Source organism: Monodelphis domestica, chromosome 1, assembly GCF_027887165.1.
Source record: "Monodelphis domestica isolate mMonDom1 chromosome 1, mMonDom1.pri, whole genome shotgun sequence".
Lineage (NCBI taxonomy): Eukaryota > Metazoa > Chordata > Mammalia > Didelphimorphia > Didelphidae > Monodelphis > Monodelphis domestica.
Window position 1 is genome coordinate 400,628,072 of NC_077227.1, and position 21,525 is coordinate 400,649,596.

General features: G+C 36.8%; 1 protein-coding gene across 34 annotated transcripts in view; it reads left to right on the plus strand.

The window, feature by feature from the left end:
* ZHX3 (zinc fingers and homeoboxes 3) overlaps window positions 1–21,525 on the plus strand; it is a 148,351-nt gene that overhangs the window by 110,912 nt on the left and 15,914 nt on the right. For 10 of the 34 annotated variants that reach the window (XM_007474332.3, XM_056811883.1, XM_056811898.1 and 7 more), the window contains one exon: window positions 16,006–16,127. The exons of 9 other annotated variants lie outside the window; for them this stretch is intronic. The gene's annotated coding sequence lies outside the window, so the exon portion shown is untranslated. Of the gene's footprint in view, window positions 1–1,541; window positions 1,610–14,892; window positions 16,152–20,002; window positions 20,087–21,525 lie in introns of all 34 variants that reach the window. 15 more of the 34 variants (XM_056811897.1, XM_056811905.1, XM_056811912.1 and 12 more) reach the window with 9 other exon arrangements.

Consider the following 21,525-nt stretch of genomic DNA (forward strand, 5'->3'; position numbering starts at 1 on the left):
TCCTTAGAATTAGGTGTGAAAGCTGCATGATCTTATTCTTTCCCAATTTTCTTTTATGGTGCGACCTTATATATTCAGGTTATGTACTAATTTTGAATTTACTGTATTACATAGTAAAAAAAATCCTAAATTCTGCCAGATTTTTCTAACTTTCCTGGCAGTTTTTGTCCAAAAGAGGCCTTCCAGTAATTTATGTCCTTGATTTTATCAAATGTTGGACTTCTTTTTGTCATTCCTTCTTTCTACATACCTCAATAATTCCATTGCCTGACTGTTAGTTTTTCAGTTAATACCAATAAGATAAGTCTAGTAATATCTGTCTTGAACAGATGTTGTGGTGATCAAATTAGATAATATATGAAAGTGATTTGACAACAAAAAATATAGAAGGACTAATTACTATGGCATAAGCTTCTATGTAATGTTTTAAAATATTAAGAATAAAATGAGTTTAAACTTAGATTTAGGATATTTTCTGTTTTTCCTATTTTTACAAATATTTCTTCACTATTGACATTTCTCTGAAGCTGTAGCTAGTGATCTCTGACTGCACTTCTTAGACATATGTACAGAATGAATTGGACATGGACCAGCTTCTCATCTCCTCCACATAGAAGTTCACACACACACATACTGACAGAGGGACTTGAGGTAGCAAACTGTCATAATAACTCCTGTTATAATCTCTTAAGAGGTCAAGATTTCAAACCATAAAAATATAAAACATTTAGTACGACTGTCAGATATACATTTTACATTTTTTTTCTTGGCTTTGTGTCAAAAAAGATTTCTAGTTCATATACCTTAGGCTAGGACTTAAGATCATCCCCCAATTATAGGTCATCCATGTCAATACACAAACTCCACTTATCATTAGTAAACTTGTAAGCAATGGATCTTGACTCTTCAACCTTTCAAACTCATAAGGCTGCCTTGAAAAGTGTACATGTTCATTTCAAGGTTGTGATTTTTTTTTCAGTATGTGAGGAGGAGAGAGTGAGGCAGATGACAGAAATAATACAGCATTGGGGTTTGGAAAAGGATGAATGATGATATAGCAAGGGCATTTTTAGAATAAAGGATATTGTTGAATTTGATTGGTTCGCTCTAGGGTCAAGATTAGAAAAGGAGAAAAGTGAAATCAATGCAAGGGTCATGGCCTGAAAAAGTACAAAGGAGGTGGAAGGACCAGAAGCAGCAATGTTGGCAAAGAATAGGTTTAATAGGGAGATGTGAAATATGATAGAAGGGTTGTGATCAGATAGAGGAAAGTCAGAATTTTTAATCAAGAAAGTAGAATACTTGTGGGTGACGATGAGATGTAAGGAATGTCTAGTCTCTGCCAACAGTCTTTCACTGTCACTGTTGTCTATCTAACAGTCTAAGTACCACCTTTATCATACTCTCCAATTAAAAAATTTTGTGGTTTCCCATAATTTACAGAATAAACACTAGTCCTTTGCTTTATATTTCAGGCCCTTCATAGTCTGTCCCTACCCCTAGTCTTCATTTGCAAATTAATCTCTATTCCTTCCCTGCAGGAACCCATGAACCCTCATGTGACCAACAGTATTCCTACGTGTGGTCCAACCAGATTAAAATGTAACTGGTAAATATTTAATAAAACAAATAAAAATATAATAAAGAATTGATAAATAATGTATTTTCAGTAGTGGCCTGCAGAGATTCTTATGCAGAGTTTAGTAGTCCCCATTTCTAATTGAGTTTGACAGCATTGGTCTAGACTATTGAAATAGCCTCCTAATAATTGGTCTTTTTTCCTTAAGTCTTTCCTACCTCTAATCAAACTCCACATAGCTTCCCAATCTAATATTGCTGAGGCATGAGTCTGTATATGTCAGTTCCCTGTTCAACTAACTTCAGATGTTCCCTGTTACTTCTAGGATCAAATACACATGCCCTTATTTGGCATTTAAAACCCTTAACAATCTGGCTCCAATCTACCCTCCCAGGTTTATTATCCATTATTTCCCTTACCATGCTATGGTTCAATCAAGATGATAAAATTCCAACTTTTTCACATTCTATATTTAGGCTCTCCCTCATATCTAGAAAACATTCTCTCAAATCCCATCAATTGAGGAATGACTGAACATGTTATAATATTAATGTGATGGAATAATATTGGGTTGTAAGAAATGATGAAGGGAATAGTTTCAGAAAAACCTGAGAAGACTTATATGAACTAATACAAAGTGAAGTTAGCAGAACAAGAAGAACAATTTTATAAAATAATAGCAACATTCTAATAATAATCAACTCTGAAAGGTTTGGTGACTCTGATGAACCCAGTGACCAACAACAATTTCAAAAGACTAATAGTGAAAAATGCTACCCACCCCTTTGTTAGAGAACTGACAGACTCAGTGCAAATCGAAGCATATATTCCTCTATATCTTCCTTTATTTTTTTGCTTTTTTTTTTCTTGGAACTTCACTAATGAAGTAATTTGTTTTGCATGTCTATACACACTAATAATTTTTATTTATCTTGTCTTCTTGATGGGTGATGTGATAAAGGGAAGAGGAAGAGAATTTGGAACTGAAAATAAAACAAAATTGAACTTAAAATTGAAAATAAAAACACCTCCTCCTTATGTGTGCCTCCTAGTAGAAATCCTATTTTCCATCAGAGCTTTACTCAAGTGCCACCTCCTACATAAGACTTTTCCTGCAATCAAACCAATACTATCCATTAGAAAGTCTGAAAATTGACTACTTTATAGGTGCTATTTATCATCTGTTTTACTTCTCAGACTAAAGCACCATTCTTTACTATAGCCACTCCTCCCCTGTATTTTTTCTTGACCACTTAGAATGTAAGCTCTTTGAAAGCAGAAACTGTCTCACTTTTGTATTTGTGTCCCTAGCATGTAGTATATAATATCTGACAAGTATCAAGTGCTTTAATAAACACTTTTTCATTCATTTGTTCATTTTCTAATCCCATCCACTCTCAAAAGATACCTTGGTGCCTTTGCTCACAATTACCATGGATTCATTTTATGTAAATATTGCATATATTTACATAGGTGTAAATATATGCAACCCTGTAGAATATAAACCCCTTTAGGAGAGGCATTGTTTCATTTTTGTTTTTGTATCCCTAGTGCCTTGAATATAGTAGATATATAATAAATACTTATTGTTTTATTGCTAGTCAATTTATTTGTCTCTGTTCTGAACCATTTAACCATTTTAGGAAGATGGTCCATTATGATCATAAGATTTTAGAGCAGAAAGAAAACTCAGAAATCTTCTAATTTAATTCATTCATTTTGCAAATGAAGAAATTGAGTCAGTCAAGTAGGCAGCTAGGTGGCTCAGTGGATTGAGAGGCAGGCCTAGAGAAGGGAGGTCCTAGATTCAAATTTGACCTCATATACTTCCTAGCTTTGTAAGACTGGGCAAGTCGCTTAACCCCATTGCCTCATTCTTATCTGCCTTGAATATATAGTATCAGTTCTAAGGGTTTAAGAAAAAATCAGTCAACAAGCTTTAACTAAATGCTCGACATATGCCAGGCATAAGTGCTAGGAATGCAAATACAAGCCAAAAAGAAAAATAAAACATTAGTTTAATTCTTTTGGAGGATGACAATATACTAAAAACAAAATGGAGGGAAAAGGTAGGTATCCATTACATGGGCATGATGCAGAAATCTGGAATGCTACCTGATGAGGTAAAAAGATTTTTTCAAGACTACTCTAGTAATAAGTGGCAGAGCTATAATTCATATTCATGCTTCCAAACTCTAAATTCGGTGTTCATTCTACCATATCATGCCAAATATGTTCTTTCTATTAGGAAAGGTCTTCAGAGAATGTTCAATAGCATTCTTTTATCTAATGTTTATTAGTTTTTAGTCAACAAGTTCTTCCTTATCACTGTAGCTTAAGCCTGTTTTTTCTGTTCATTTTTTGATGGGAATATCTTTAGTGGGCATGGAAAACATCTGCATTATAATCATAATTAAAGAGTTTATTAAAGTCATCTGTAGACTTTGTCTAGGCAAAATCATCCAATTCCCTTAGCTAGGCCCTCTAAATCTTATTTTCTGACCCTTTAATCATATTGGTGGCTCTCCTCAGAAAGTATATCAAAGACTTAATTTCAATGTCTCTTGTTCTAGTTTGATCTGTTCTGCCAAATAATGAAGAAGGAATGCAGTTGTTTTAAGTTACTAGTTTCTGTATCCTGTCTGAACATTTTTAAGCTGGATTCAATCAGCAAACTTTCTCTTATCCCCAATTACAATAGTTTGATCATAGTAATTTGAGTACAAATTAATACAAATATTGACTAGAAATGCAATTTTATTTAAATCACAGAAATATACGTGTACTAAATGAGAAAACTGTTGCTATTTTTACTAGCTTTCTGAATTGAAGTGGATGTTACTATATTAGGGAGAGGCAGCCATCATCAGAGGTACTTATGTCCACTTTGCTCTTGCTCCAAGGGTCTAGTGGTATTGAAGGAAAAGTAAAACAAATTTACTTTATTATCCAAAATTGTATCAGACAACAAATGCAAAATATATGCAGGACAGAAAAATAAAAATGAAAGTCTCTGTCCTCCAGGAGCTTACATTCTTTTGGTGGAAACAACATGTACATATACAAGTATAGTATATACAAAACAAATATTGGGTCATTTTGAGGGGGACACTAGCATCTGGGGGGATCTAGAAAGCTTTGTATGGGAGGTAGTGTTTATTCTGAACTTAGAAGGAAACTATATTTAGGAAGATGAGGTGAAGAGAGAAAGCATTCCAAGCATGGAATACGAATGCAGCCTGTGCAGAGGCACACATGGGAAATGGAATGTCATATTGAGGAATACTAAGAAGGACAGTTTTGGTGGCAATAATAGATAGTAAGCCTAGAATGGAGGTTTGGAACCAGATTGTAATGGACTTTAAATGCCATCAGAGGAGCTTGTATTTTATATAGAAACTTTAGGGAGCAACTGAAGTTTATTGGGCTGGGGGATGACATAGTCAGACTTGTGCTTTAAGACCATCCCTTTGAAAGCTGGGTGGGGAATGGATGGAAGTGGGAAGGAAGCACTTAAGAAACCAACCCAGTACTCTAGGTGATAGGTGATGAGAGCCTGAACTAGGAGTGGTAGCTATGTAAGTGGAGAAAAGAGGACTGAGGTGACAAATCTAGAAGGAGGATCAACATGACTTGACAATTTATTACAGGGGGTGCAAGTGTGGAATCATGGATAAAGTTGTGAACCTGGGTGACTTGAAGAATGAATAGTAGTGCCTTCAGCAGATATAAGGAAATTTGGAGGAGGGATGAACTTGGGAGAAAAGATAATGTGGTCTGTTTTCAATAAATTGAATTTAAAATGCCAATGGGATATCTATCTGGGCAATTTGGGGGTCTATAGCTCAGGAAATAGATGAGGGCTGGATATGTAGAACCAAAAGTCATTTTGATAAAGTTGATAATTCAACTCATAGATGAAGTGTCCAAAACAATAGCATTGATATAGATATATATATAGTTAAAAGACAGGATATGGATAGCGACCTATGAAAAGAGATAGAAGGAACTCTTAGACTACTTGGAGGAAAATCAAAAGAGAACATTATAGTGAAAACCAAGGAGAGGAGAGTATCTAGAAAAGGAAGGGGTATTAATGTCATTCTATTAATGTGATCTTTTACTAAAAATCCTCTCCCAAAATAGGACATTTCTACTATCCAATTTGTAATGACAGGTAGGTGGCTATCAAAACCATACCATCTAAGAATTCTGAGTAAGAAGTAAAAGTTCATATTTATGAATTGAACTAGAACATAGTTTCTCACAACCTTTGACACTGCATTCTGTATTTAACTGAATTTGTATAAAGGTTTGTAGTGGATAGAAAGTCTCCTGGGTTTTCTTCCTAAGGAGAGAAAGAGAATGAAAATGAAATGGAGATAGTTAGGATTTAGGAAGGTGATGTGATCCATAGACCAAGTTCTGATGATAAATAAATAAGCATATCTTTTGTTATAGACACCATCATTTTTGAGAATTTAAAACTGAGATTACTAATCATATATCGGAGGAAGACTGACATACAAAATAGTGCTTTTTCACTACAGTGCTTCTCCCTGTCCCATTGTGAGCCATCATATTCTTTGCAAGCTTTCAAAACTCAACTCAGTTTCTGAAGTTACTCCCACCCATCCCTGTTTGCTTTTTTAGTCAGTGCCCACTCATCACTTAGACCTCTAATGTAGATGTTGTCCTGAAAAACTTAATATGGAATAGAATTATACTGACCAAATTTGTTTATTTTATATTATAAAATTGCAAGTAAAAGTATTTTGGCCCCAAGATATTAAACCAAACTAAATAACCAACAACTTTCTGATAAAAAACTAATGCTATTTAAAATTTATTTAAATTGATCAATGTGAACACTCAAATTAATACTGTCTAGAACATGGAAAAGAAAAGAAACCCCAAACTAAATAGCCTTAGCAGTGTTCAGAAAAGCTATGGGGTAACCAGGAGGATCCCTACTGACCTCTCATTACAATTTTATTTGGAACTGATCAACAGGAGGTTGGAGTCTGTAAATCAACACTTGGAAATTTTAGAACCATGAGATAAGAGATATTATTCCAGAAAATTACCAATACATTCATTAACCACTATTGTTTAGCCATTCCCCTATCAATAGGTATCCTATTTTGTTTTCAGTTCTTTGATATTATAAAATGTGCTGATATAACTATTTAGGTGTACATGTGACTTCTCTATCTTTGACTTTGCTGGCAATGAGATTTCAGAAAAGGCAGATATTTTAGTCATTTTCTTGGTTTTGTCTTGAAGACACATAGGAGACATGATCACTCTCTTTAGATATTTGTAAAAATGTCAGAAGAACAAATCAACTAATTCTTTGTTACTTCAGAGGGAAGAATTAAAACCAACAGAGAGGAAGTTATAAGGAGTTAGATTTGAGTTGGACAGCAAAAAAAGAAATTTAGCAACTAGAGCTATTTGGGAAAATCAACTGCAGGTACTCAATCTCCTGCAGGTATACAATCTCCCTAATATTTCCTGGTCCCATGCATGTTGTGAGCTACCTTGTTGCCTTTTCTTCTTCAGACCCGTAGATATTTACCCACCTTCTTCCCTTCGTTGCTTAGATCATCCACTTTCATCTGGGTTTATCTCCAGTGTCCATGGCACAGGCTACATAGTCTTTCAAACTCTTCCTTTCCTCTTCTGTCCCTAAGCAAGTACAAAAGCCTATTTGTGGTTTTCTAAGGCTTTTTGTTGCTAATAATTACAGGGAAAGAAACAAGTTAAGCATAACAAACATCAGAGAAATTGCCAAGATAGAAATCTCAAAAGTCTATAATAATATATAACATTATTATTATCTTGGGAAGAACAGACCAGGAATTTTTCCTGCCTTATACAAAGGAAGGGAACAAAGTGATTTTTGGAAAAAGTTACTCATATATTGTGACTGAATTTGGAAGAAAAAAACTATGTTATAGAACTTTTTAAATACACAGGATATAGTAAAGGAAAAGATACCAAGAAAAATAATTTTCTCATTTTTCCAATGAGTGATAATGGATTAACCCTCAAAAGAGAGACCAACCAATATTGTACTTCAAACTATAAGTTACTATAAGTTTACTTTACTATAAACTTGACAGTTTCTCCCTTCTGATTAAAAGGAATTTTGTTGTTGTTAAGTCATTTTCAGTTGTCCTACTCTTTGTAACCCCATTTAAGGTTTTCTTGGCAAAGACACTGAATTGGTTTACCATTTCCTTCTCTAGCCCATTTGACAGATGAAGAAACTGAGGTAGAGTTAAGTGACTTGCCCAGGGTCACACAACTAGACACATGAGCTCTATTTGAACTCAGGAAGATAAGTCTTTCTGACTCCAGGCCCAATACTCTATCCACTGCACCACCTAACTGCTGAATAAAAGATAAAGGACCTCTGTTGTCTTATAGAAGTAGTCCTTAAATTTATACATACTTTCTCATCCCCCATAATATCCTTTTGCACTCAGACTTGGGGACTGCTAACACAGCCAGGTGACTAAAGGAAAATTCTTCTCTGGGAAGTTGTATAGTTTAATGGGAAGATCTGGAGTCAAAGAGTTAAAAGATCTGTTTGGCACTAGCCACCAATATTTAACACTTACTCATCCTGTAGTTCTAGGCAAGCCATTCAATTTCCCTGAACCTTAATTTTTCTTATTTGTAAAATTAGAGAAATTATACTTAAAACCTTATAACAGGGGTCCCCAAATTTTTTACACAAGGGGCCAGTTCACTGTCCCTCAGACTGTTGGAGGGCTGGACTATAAAAAAAAAAACCATGAACAAATCTGTATACTGTTGTCTGGGATAGCAGAGGCTGCAACACTGGTGGTGATGGGCCTGTCACACCTTGCACAGGCCCGTCACTGCCACCACTATAGCGGGCAGCAGTATACACAATGCAGAATCCCCTCCCCCAGATCGCTGCTCACCATGCTGACGTCTTCCATTGTGCAGCCACATAATCCTTTGCACTGCACCTCGTTCTCATTCAGTTACTCTCAGAACAAGGCATGTCGCAAAGATTTATGTCACTGGAAGTAGCACTGTACATGAGTGATGCCACGCTTGCGGCACTACCATATAGAGTGCTCCTCTCACTGACCACCAATGAAAGAGGTGCCCCTTCCGATAGTGCGGTGGGGGTCAGATACATGGCCTCAGGGAGGTGCATGTGGCCCATAGGCCATAGTTTGGGGATCCCTGCCATACAAGCTTGTTTTTAGAAAAATGCTTTGTAAACCTTAAAATGATGGAGAAATTGTTACTGTATATTTCTTCCTATTTGCTATGACTTGGGCCTTTTGTCCCATCTCTTATTTTTTATTTCTCCACTCTTAGATATCCTTTCTCTTAACTACATAAACCTGATGAGTCTTGTATTTGCTCACAATGACTCTGTTCAGTGCCACACCTTCTCTCCACACTTTGAGTATCCAAAAGTAGCCACCATTACCATCTATGTGCTCTTTTGTCCAGACTGTATAGTGGATAGAATGCTGGACTTGGAGAGAGGAAGACAAGTTCAAAACCTACCACAGACACACTAGCAATGTGACCCTGGGTAAATCTCTCTCAGACTGTTTCCTCATCTGTAAGATGGGGGTAATAATATTATTTACTTCATAGGATAGTAGTGGAGATCAATTGAGACAATATATGTAAAGTACTTTGTAAACCTTAAAAGACTATACAAATATTAGCAGTTATTATCTTACCTCTTAGAATCTAAGTGAAAAAAGAGAAAAACCTAGAGGGAACATTTTTTTAGCATCCTCCCATCTATTTAATTAGTTGCTAACAATTATAATTCTGGGAAAGGCTCACAAAAAACTGTTTTGTTTTTTGTTTTTTTAACTATAATATTTTACTTTTTTCTCAACTACATGAAACAACAATTTTTAGCTTTTTTTTAAGTTTGAGCCAAATTTTCACCCACCCTTTCCCTCTCTCCCCCTCCCATTTCCCTTAGACAACAAGCAATCTGATATAGATTTTACATGTACAATAGTGTAAAACAGCTTTCCATAGTAGTCATTTTGTGAAAGAAAATTCAAATAAAAGAAAAGGGAAGTAATGAAGTGAAATATAGTATGTCTTGGTCTGTACTCAGACTCCATCAGTTCTTTCTCTGAAGGTAAATGGAGTTTTTCATCTAGAGTTCTTGGGGGGGGGGGCAGCTGGGTGGCTCAGTGAACTCAGGCCCAGAGACAGGAAGTCCTGTGTTCAAATTTGGCCTCAGACCCTTCCTAGCTGTGTGATCCTAGGCAAGTCACTTAACCCCCATTGCCTAGTCCTATTGCTCTTCTTGTGTTGATTCTAAGACAGAAGGTAAGGATTTAAAAAAAAAAAGTCCTTGAGGATTGTCTTAGATCACTGTATTGCTAAATATAGCTGTCTTTCATAAAATGTTTATCATATAATATTGCTGTTACTGTGTACAATGTTCTCCTAGTTCGGTTCACTTCACTTTGCCTCAGTTCATGTAGGTCTTTCCTAAATCATCCTTCTTGTCATTTCTTATAGCACAGTAGTGTTTCATTATAATTATATACTACAGTTTGTCCAGTCATTCCCCAATTAATGGACATATCCTCAATTTCCAATTCTTTCCCACTACCAAAAGTACAGCTATAAATATTTCTGTACAAGCAGGTCCTTTTCCCTTTTAAAAAATCTCTTTGGATATAGAACAAAAGGGTATGTGCACTGTTTAAGCTCTCTGGGCATAGTTCTAAATTGTTCTCCAGAATGGTTGGATCATTTTACAACTCTACCAGCAATGCATTAGTGTGCCATTTTTGTCATATCCCCTCCAATATTTATCATTTTCTTTTTCTGTTATATTAACCAATATGATAGGTGTGAGGTGGTATCTCAGAGTTGGAAAACTTTTTGAAAGGATTCCTTGAGGTACTTTTATATTTCAAAACAACTTTCCAATTGGCTATCTAGAACTAGTATCTTCTTGCTTCATTCATAACTAGAAAAGAAAATTAAGTCCAAAATCAGCAGGAAGCTATATTTTCCCTTGGAATTTTAAAATACAGATCATCATTGGCAATTTCTTTGGAAAAGTCAGAATTAATATTCAACTTTAAGTAGCTCCTCTAATAACATTTGGCTAGAGTTGGGTATTTTTTACCAAGTTTTGACAGATTCAGAGCTTGAGGAGAAAGAAATATGGTGTGCTGAGCACCATTCTTTAGATGAATAGCAATTACAAGATGAACAAAACTATTAAGACTCATAATGCCATCCTTGGTGCAGAGATGGGAGTGGCCTTCATCCCCCAGATAACTACTTGGTTTGATTTAGACCTTAATTGCATTAATGTAAGGAATTCTCAGTGAGGAAACTCTCTCTAGCAACTTAATTCATTAATTGTTCTGCAATTGATAGATTTAAATAATGGCTGGTCCTCTGATAGGGTAAGTGATTTGCCCAAGGTCACATAATGGGTATCTGGCAAGCAGCACTCTAGTCCAAGACTTCCTGAATTGTAGGCTAACTTACCCACTGCTCCATGCTGCTTCTTCTCTTGTCTTAATAGGCTTGCAATTATCCCACAGTTGGCAAAGTAGGAAGAAGGAAGAAGATAGATTCAGGCAAAAAAAACAAAAACACTGAGGATATGGGGGTAGAAAGAGAATTGGAAATTGAAATTGCTTACATCTATTTTCCTTACCTTCTCTAGAAATGTAACTCTCAGAAGTCCCCAAAAACAAGAAACATTTTCTTCTTTTGTCTTTTTCTCATAAATTTGTCCAGACTTAACTGCTGGAGTCAGGTAGGGCATTTAACTCCTGACAACAATGTTTTTCTATTATAGACAGAAATGCATAATACATAGACCAGTGATGACAAACCTTTTAGAGCTGGAGTGCCAGGCCACACCTCCACCCCACCTCCAGACCAAGTGGCGGGCATGCCCTCCCTTATCCCACATGGGAGGGAGAAAGAGCTCCCATTGGGCTACTGGGCAGAGGGGGGGGGGGGTGAAGTGAGGAATGTCCTCAGCAAGTATAGAGAGAGGGAGGGGAGTGACCCGAGCACTCTGCTCCCCTCCAGCCCTGCTGCCTGTGAGCTGCCCACCTTACCCCCTGTGCATTCCCATTGGTTGCTGAGCAGAGGGGCAGGGAAGGTCATTAGGCATGGTGGAGAGGGGGAAAAGATCAGCTCTGCCCAAGGTCCTCTCTGCCTTTCGAGTAACAAACTGGCAAGTTGGGGGGTAGGGGACTGGCTGAGTGCCCATAGAGAGTGCTCTGCATGTCATCTTTGGCACCTGTGTCATAGGTTCACCATCACTGACATAGACTGTCCCAGGCATCATAGGATCTATCAATTTACTGGGGGGGAAGGGGGGGGGAAGACTTTGAACAATGGGTTATAACTTTGTAGCTAAACCCTGGGGAGTTGCCTGAGATATATAGAGAAGAGAGATTTAGTGCTTGCCCAGGGTCATATCTCTAGTAAGGATCAGCTGAAGGCTTTGAATTTAGACCCTCCTGCTTCCCAAGTGTAACCCCACTCTCTGCTTCATTACACTACCCCTCTGTGAAAAGTATTTTAAAATGACAACTGGTAGAAGAATTGTTCTATCATGGTTGCACTACAACTGTGTCCATCTGGTTACAGAAACTTCCCAGTAAGACAATTGTGTCAGGTTTGGGCAGAGGTGCTGTGTCCTCTATTATCTATCAGTCAATGCTTGCTGAAGGAATAAAAGAATCTTTGTTTTACTTTTTTGTTTTATTAATTTGAGCTTAGTTCTTGACCAATGCTTTTAAATAAAGTTTTTATCTTTTTTTAAACCATAGCAGTTAATATGATAATATATTAGAAAGTTTTGCAGCGTTATTAAGATTTTTTTTCCCTTCATACCTTTTAATCTGATGAACTTGAAATCAGTTTGAACAGATTGTAAACTGTAGTTGGGATTAGACATTTTCTTATCAGCTTCAGATTGTGCTTCTACTTATTTGATGATTCTACCAGATGTCCCTAGTTAAAGGTTAGCAGCAGGCCTGCTCTTTTTTAGTTCCCTTACTTCTTTATCCATATCAAGTTGACTTTCAAATTTCAAAATTTTTGCCCAACTTTCAGCTATTTCCTAAGCAGGCAAGCAGTAGCAAGGAGAGAATTGAAGAGTTGTATCAGAACTCAAGGAATGTTAATAGAGTTCGGATGGGAGATAACCTTGAAGCTCTTTGTTGCTTAAGTAGTTCTCCATGAGTATTTTATATGACATATAATTTCTACAGAAACTTTTCCCAACTTTGAGTGCCTCTGAAAAAATTATTCATGTGTTAATAGAACTATTATATATTCATAAGAGAAAAATTGGAAGGCCAGAGCTGGAGAAAAAGTAGAAAATTTGAGCGAAAATTAATAGTAGCAGAGTGGTTCAGTGGATAGAGAATTCAACCTAGAGATGAAAGATCCTTTAAATGGCACTTTATACATAGTGATTCTTAGGATTTAATAAAAAACTAATCACTTTGTATAGTTTTATGGTTTATATCATGGTCTCATTTGAATCTCATAATGATCCTTTGGGGTAGGTAATACAGATAGTATTCCTGTCTTTTGTGGAAACACACTCAGAGAGGTTAAGTGATTTTCCTATGGTTACACAGCTGGTAAGTGCTGGGAAACGAACCCATGACTTTCCTAATTTCAATTTCAGAACTCTTTCTATTATTCCATGCAAGAATTTCTGGAAGTAAATTGAGCTGTAGGAGTTGTTGGATTAACCCTTCAAGGTCATCAGAAGCGCTACTTGAAGATAATGGGACTCTCTTTTATGGTATTTTTCAATGCCGTATTCCAATTTTCCAAGTCCATTTTCCAATGCCGTATTTAATTTATGGTACTGTGCTTGGAGCCATGACCCCATGAAGGATGGAAACACCCACTGAAACCCCACTAAATGACTTTCCTTATTAACATCCCCTTATTATTGGAATTGCTTTGATTATTATTCTTACTTAGCCCCAGGAAAAATAGATGAGAGCAACATGCTTGCAGGGTTAATACAGATGTCCCATTCTGTCCCCCCAGGATATTACCAGGAGATCCCATTTAGAAAATTAAACCTAAGGATTCTTATATACCCACTTAGATAGGACCCTCTTTTCTAGGCATAAAAACTTCTGGCACATTTGTGCTCTGAATTCCCCAACCTATATCTGGGTAATGTTGATTCTACCCTCTGATTCTGCACTTATCAACAATGTTTCGTTGATTGTCTCCCTAGGCTTCCCGTCTGTTGTTAGGTTCTATAGAAACATGTATGTTGAGAATGAAACTGTGTGTCAAGTAGATGTGTAATCATGAGGGTATAAAATAAAGCCAGGCCTTAGCCAAGGCAGAACACTTTATCCTGTGAAACCTGTGCCACAGGTTGAATGTGAAAGCTATGTCCCATCCATCATTCCGCCAACACCATCCCACCTCCAAGACTCCATCTCCTGTGGGAGGCTGACCCACCCCACAGCAGTACTAAGGCAAGAATTCAACAAATATAACTAGAAAACATGAAATTGAGGATTTTTTTTTAATTCTCTTAAAAAAGAGAGAGATAATATTAAAGGTTGAGTTCCTTTCATCAATTTTGTGAAATTGAAACTACCCTATTATCTTGGCATCCTGATTTAACCAGACACTTTAGTTAGGTCAGAAGCTCTCAGTCTGAATGATATGCCCACAAAGCAGTCAATTGCTTGGATCCAACAAGATGGCAGATGTCAATCCTAAGCACTGTTTTCCTGTCTTTGCCACCATTCATGCTTAACTCTGCTGAAGCTTTATGTTGCTTCTTTCTCTTTTTTCTTCCTACAAAAGAACTACCTCCTAACTTTGGTTCTTTGACTCCTTTACTCTTTTAAATTTCCCCAAATTTGTTGTGCTTGGCTATACATGTTTGTAATGGGGTTTAGGATTTTTTTTTTACTTTTTTAATGAAGGAAATGGGGAAGGGAGATGAGGGAGAGAGATTGAATTGATTTTTTAAAAAGAAATTTCCCTGTAACCCATCTCTACTTTTTAAGGGGAGTCTGAGAGAAAAGAATTCAATGTATGAAATTTGCTTTTGCCATCTTTCCATCAGTGTATTAATTGCACATATTGAGGGATTTTCTTTTGTATCTTTTAACAGAATCTTCTTACACCAGTGGTCAATAACAAAGTAATGATCATTTGTGATAGAAATTAGTGATTATTCCTCAGGTCAATTTCCCTATATTCTCCACTCTGCTAATTTATTCCTTCTCTCTCTGCGCTAGGTGATGCAGTGGATAGAGCACTGGGCCTGGAGTCAGGAAGACCTGAGTTCCAATCCAGCCTCAAACACTTCATAGCTGTGTAACTGAGCAAGTCACTTAACCTCTGCTGACTCAATTTCCTCAACTGTAAAATGGGGATAATACTAGCATCCTCCTCACAGGGCTGTTGCAAGGATCAAATGAGATAATACTTATAAAGCACTTAGCACAGTACCTAGCACATAATAGGTACTTAATAAGTGATTGTGTCCTCTCTCACTACAATTTCATCTGGTTTCATATCTTTAACTATTTATTTGATAGAGATAACTTCTAAATTATCTCGAGTCTTGACCTTGCTGTCGAGTTCCTTACATTGATAATTCCTCTTGAGTACTAAAAGCAAGCTACAGTAGCACTTCAAAATCATACTTTAAAAATTGGACTTATCTTTCCTCTACAAATGTCTCTTCTCGCATTCCCCTTCTCCTATCTTTGTTAATTATATCACCTGGTATCCAGGTTCAAGTCCTCATTCATCTTTGATTCATTCATTTTCTCCCCCATAGTTCAAATCCATTCAATAACAAAATCATTTTGATTCTACTTTTATTGATCACAGCTTTCTTTTTTTACTCCCTTTGTATAATCTCTTGCCCAGAATATTCAGTAGCCTTCTTACTCGTCTTCATGACTCCGGTCTAGTTTCTCCATCACATACTCTCTTCTGTTTTTCCTAATACACAGCTCTGCTTATGCCACTCCTATCCTCAAAAAGATTACACCATTTAACAGAATAAAGGCTTTTAAAAATTATTTTCAACATGTGGAACTTTGAGGAGTCTTCTTCTAACCATGAATGACTCAAGGACTGCTGATAATGTAGTAACAAGGAATTTTCTGGTTGGGTTTGGAACCAGAAAGATCAAAGACAGCTGGAACTGAATTTGTATCCAAAGGGATCAATACTCCCACCTCTCAGCTTTTTTTCTCTTCCCTCTTCTCTGGCATCTTTCAAGTTAGGAAACAGCTACTACAGGAGAAGTGATGGTCCCTGTCACTCACCCTGCCACCATATGTCCATGAAAGCATGGCTTCTCTGTTCCTGTTGTGTTTCTTCTTTCCTGATCTTAGGTAAGAGTTTCCTGAGATGGGAGTACCGTTGCAATCAATGAGACTGGGAGATCCATCAAAGCCACCTGAGGTCCCATCAACAACTGGGATCCTGGAGCCGATGGCAGTAGCAGCTGTGTCTGGTGAGGAGCTAGCATAGCAATCAGGTGACCCACTTGACTTTGCCCAGCTGAGACACTGCATCATCCTAAAAGGAACTAACCCCTTTAGGAAAGGGAGCAACTCATCCATCAGTGATGCCATACCCAGAACCAAACTTGGTGGGGATTTTGAAAGGAGAGAAAAGGACTCTTTCTCTTGTTTAGGAATTGTGAGGTACCCATCAGCCCCACAAAATTCCCTTCATGTGAATCTCCATACCTTTATGCTTCAAGTTTGAGTTCACTCTCCCCAAGGACTGAGTTTATAAAGGGGAAAGAGTACACTCTAATTTGAAATATATTTTTGTAACTTCTGTTGTTGTTATATCTTGTCAGTAAATATCCTTTTGTAAAAGCGAATTGGTGTCAAATGATTAATCTATGTTGGAAGAAATACGCCAGATGAGGGGCTTATGGACCATCAATAGTATTAGAAACTTTAAGCCCTCCAGTTACACTTAGAATCCTGAGAGATGAAGTAAACTGCTACCCTCTGGGAACCCAACTTGTTAGTGAGAGGTGGGGTTGAGAGGGTGAGCCCAGTTGGATAACTTGGATGGATCTACCAATCTCACTGGTCAAAGGAAGGTCCCTGTCAGTGCATACTCATTCACCTAAGTACAGGAAAGAAGCAATACAAGAACAGAGTCACTTTGCTTTCACAGACCCTCAGGTGGGAGATGGCCCCTCCTCCATCTAGCCAACAACTGCTAATTCAAAACACAGCAAGAAAGAGGAACCTCCTCCCCCAAAAAGGGCAGATGGAAGATATTATTAATCCTTTTATATGCAAATTCATGTCTAGCCTAGTCATCAGCCCTTCTGACATCAAGGGCAATCCAAAAATCTTATCAGCACATAGCACTAGCTCAGTCACTCGTAATCAGGGAAAAAAACTCTCCAAAGTTCTATGTGTTGGACTAAAACAAGATGAGGAATATCACAAACTCTGAGAACTGGTCTATTATTGATCTGTCCCCCATTCCATGTGGGATGAGAGAGAATAAGGAGTCAAAAATTTCATTTTAAGTTTTTGAACTTAGGTGACTTGAAGGAAGGTGGTACCCCAACAAGAAATAGGGAAGTTTTGAAGAGGGATAGATTTGGTGGGAAAGTCCTGTTTTAGACATTAAGCTTGAGATACCTATGAGATATCCAGTTCAAAATGCAGAGTATGCATTTGGCAAAGGAGCACAAGAGCTCAGGAGCAAGCCTTAGAGTAGGATTTCTGTGTATGCATGTATTCCCCCATAGAACTGTAACATTCTTGAGGACTTTTGTTTTTGTCTCTCTATCCCCCAGTATCTAGCATGGTATCTGGTAGATAATAGGCACTTAATAAGTGCTTGATGATTAAATGGTTTATTTCTCGACCTTTATATACATTTCTTTATATATTTGCTGCCAGTTTTAGGCCTCTTCTGTCATCTGTAGATGAAAAGAGTTGGATTTCTAAGATCACTCCCTAGAGGCCCAAGTGGATAATGATTTACCTTACTTTTCTTGTACACAAGATGGCCATAACACGTTATTTTAAAATGCAACTGGGCTGTAAATCTTTCTGTGCAAAGATCCTACCTGATCTATGTTCATGCCCATGACTTCTGTGAGCATTTTATTAGTAATAATTCTAGTGTTAATGTTGCCTTCTCCAGACATTGTCTTCCTTGAATTTTATGCTGCAAGTGCCTTTCCTGAAACTAAAACATCTAAGCTTATTAATTTAAAGAACTGATTTTCCCCTCATTCCCTTCCTAGCAATGATAAATTCTTTGTCCCACAATTTATAGCTAGAAGTTAAATTAAAATATGTAAAATCCATCTGGTAAATATGTACTTTCATAACTTGCCTAACATCTTGTGTAATGTTAGAGTTTTATTGCCTATTTTATGTGGTCTTGTGTTTGGGGGATTATGTAAGAAAACTCACATGCAAGGACCAGTTGTAAAGGCTAAATTTTTTTAATTTTTTGAAAGAATATAATTGATTTGCAAGAAATATTAGAAAAACAAAGAATATAGAAGAATGGGATAGAAATAAGCTCTTTTCGTTTTGCCCTTTTCATCTGGATCACATTGGCAACTCCATCATTGTGGCTAGTTGTGGCAGACAGTTTTTGTCTTGGGGAAATAGAAGACGAGACATAAAAGTTCCAGTGTAGCCTTTTAAATAATAATCTCACCAGCACAAAATGGGCTTATGCTGAAAGAGAAGAAAAGCTTAATTTAGGCCTTTAAGTGGGATATTTTCTGGGTTAAATAGTTACTGTTGTTTGTAAAAAGAGTCAAACTCAACCAGCCAAATTACATGATAAGAACAGTCTCTAGATTGTTTGTTCATCTTACATGTGGTTTAGCTTAAGTAACTTGATATATTCTTTCACAGGATAATAGCACCTGACTTGTTCAGCATCAGTAGGAACATGGTCTGAATATGTGGATTTTCCAGACAACTAAAGCTTAATCATTAGGGACCAGAACTTTTTACTTTTGATGGAAATATCTCTAAAAATATTTGCAAGGGGACAGCTGGGTAGCTCAGTGGATTGAGAGCCGGGCCTAGAGATGGGAGGTTCTAGGTTCAAATTTGACCTCAGACACATCCCAGCTGTGTGACCCTGGGCAAGTCACTTAACCCCCGTTGCCTAGCCCTTACCACCCTTCTGCCTTGGAACCAGTATACAGTATTGATTCCAAGACAGAAGGTAAGGGTTAAAAAAAAAAAAATATATATATATACACACATATATATATATTTGCAGTGGGGCTATAAAATAATACAGGCAATCTCAGAAGTCCAAGTATTGCTGTAAGTTGTTAAAGCAATAGCTTTTCATGCTTTAAATACACTAAGACATTTGGGAAATGTTCCATATGAATATAGTCGTACTTGCATATTTAAGTAAACTTGCTAGAATTATACATTACAAATAAAGATTGTTCTTTTAAGTTCTTTTAAGTCATTCTTGGTAATAGCAATCTTGTTTTAGCAATCTTGTTTTTCATAGTTCTAAACCACAAGTTCTTAGCCTAGGGCCCATGAACTTGCCTATTTAAAAAAATTTTTTGATAACTATAACAAAATAATTGCCTTCCTTTGTAATTCTATATATTTTATTTGATGCATTTTAAATCCTTCTTCCAATGGTCTATAGGATCACTTGATGACCAAAAGTATTCCTGATGAAGGATCTGTTCTCTAAACTCTTTTAGAAGTTGCCTTCAGCATCAGTTTATGAGCCATGAAGGAAATTAATCTTGTTATTTTCTAGCAATGCTACCTTTTAAAAATTATATTTATTGCTAAACTTATCACCTAGCTTATTTGCCAGGCTTGGCTCTGAGTGACCTGACTGTTTCCAAAACCACACTCCAACTTCAACTATGAACATTTATTACCATTGAGAATTGTTGTTGTTGGGGGGGAGGGGGGGGGATTTAAGTGCTAGTTGTTGACGCTATTCCCAAATGATGACTATTCTCAATGATCTCCCAAGATGTTTTGATCAATGGCAGCATCGTTTGAATGAGGGTACAATGTACACTCTGTAATCATTTGAATATTCACATTTGTAGGATTGTAAATTTAGATGTAGAAGTGACCCTCGAAGTTATCTCGTCCAACTCCCCAACTTTTCAGATGAAGAAAGTCAACTATCACCTTTATAGCCATACTTTGTATATACTTCACACTTCCCGTCCTTTAGTAAAAATAATTGTGAACATAATTTAATCTTTTCTTAATGACTTGAGGCCATCATGATAAGCTACTTTTATACTATATTGAAATAGGGGTTCTCTTAGGCCATTAGGAATAATGTTTAAGACTTAGCTTGTTTGTAAATTTGTTTCCCTAGATTGTTCTCTTGTTCATAGGATCATAGATTCAGGAGTGGAAAGGAACTTGGAGGTAACCTGCTCATTTTACATATGAAACTGAGGTAGGTAGGGAGAGGTGAAGTGGTTTGTTTGACTCATGTCCACTGACTCCAGTCCAGCCCTATTCTACTATGCTACACTGGACTGTACTTGGTGATGCTGCCATCTCCTTGCTTGTGTAGCCTTGATAATTTTCTGTCGTTTTCCTGCCCCTCCTATCCATTATCCTCTTGCCACCTCTCCCTTCTTGCCCTCGGCCTTCTTGTTCACCCTTACTTGGAAGTGCACGTAAAGATAACTCAGAGAAATCAGAAACAAATCCTTGTGTTTATGATTATTTATGCTGTTTATCCAAGAATAGAAATAGTGGCTATATATCTGTGCCATGAAATAAATAATACTATGGGTTTTGGGAAACTGGGATTTATTTCTGGGTTTACATCTGTTCAAAAAGTATTACAGTTCAGAAAGTCTGAACACTGGATAAGTGGTATCAGCACTGCTATTCTGTATACATCCCACTCAGTAATTGGGGAAAAGCTTAATGATAAATGTATGCCAAAGGAAAAGGTTACCTAAGATAAATTCAAGTTCAGGCTAGATTTTTTTAAAGTAATATTAATTCCTAGTAAAATAGTGAAAGGGTAACCCCCCTTATAGATTCTTCAGATGATCCTTCATCATATAAATAAGTCCTTCAATCCAAGTAAATAAATATTTATTGAATGCTTACCATATGCTATATTTTTTCAAGAAGATTCCCCCAGTTGTTAATGTCCCCCCAACTTTTTGTTTCTATTTGTTTTATATGTAATCTGTTTTACCTGTCTGAGAAAATGTTGAATCCCCTCAGTAAAATGTAAGCCCCTTAGAGGGAGAAACTGCCTTATTTTTATTTCCCCAGTACTAGCACATAGGAGTCATTTAATAAATATTTATTCCCAGGGCAGTGAGGTAGTTCAGAGAATAGAGAGACAGGCCTGGAGACTGTAGGCTCTTGGTTTAAATCTAGCCTCAAATACTTCCCAGCTTTGAAATCCTAGGCAAGTCATTTAATCCTTATACTCTTCTGCTTTGGTATTAATTCAAAGATAAAAGGTAAGGGTTTAAAAATAAATGAATACTCAGTGGTTGGGAAGAAATACTGCCATACATCATTGTGTATTTGGCACCTATCTCTAGGAATTAAATTAGTATCTTTCAGCTATGGGTATTTTTCAGTGTAAAAATGACTGAGGCCTGAATAAAAGATTTTATAATTCAGACATGCAGCATGATTTTAAACTGACAGGTAAGAGAATAATGAATAACTTGTCAAAGATTATGTAAGAATACAACTAGCTATCTTGCCCCTAGTCATTGGGACTCCCTCGATATTTTGACCTTTCTATTCTGAGGTTTCTTCTTATTGTCTTATATGGAACGAATATTCAAAGAAATTAGATAAGTGAAAAAGATGTAATGATCTAAATTTTTGAGCCAGAATTAGATTAGGATCTTT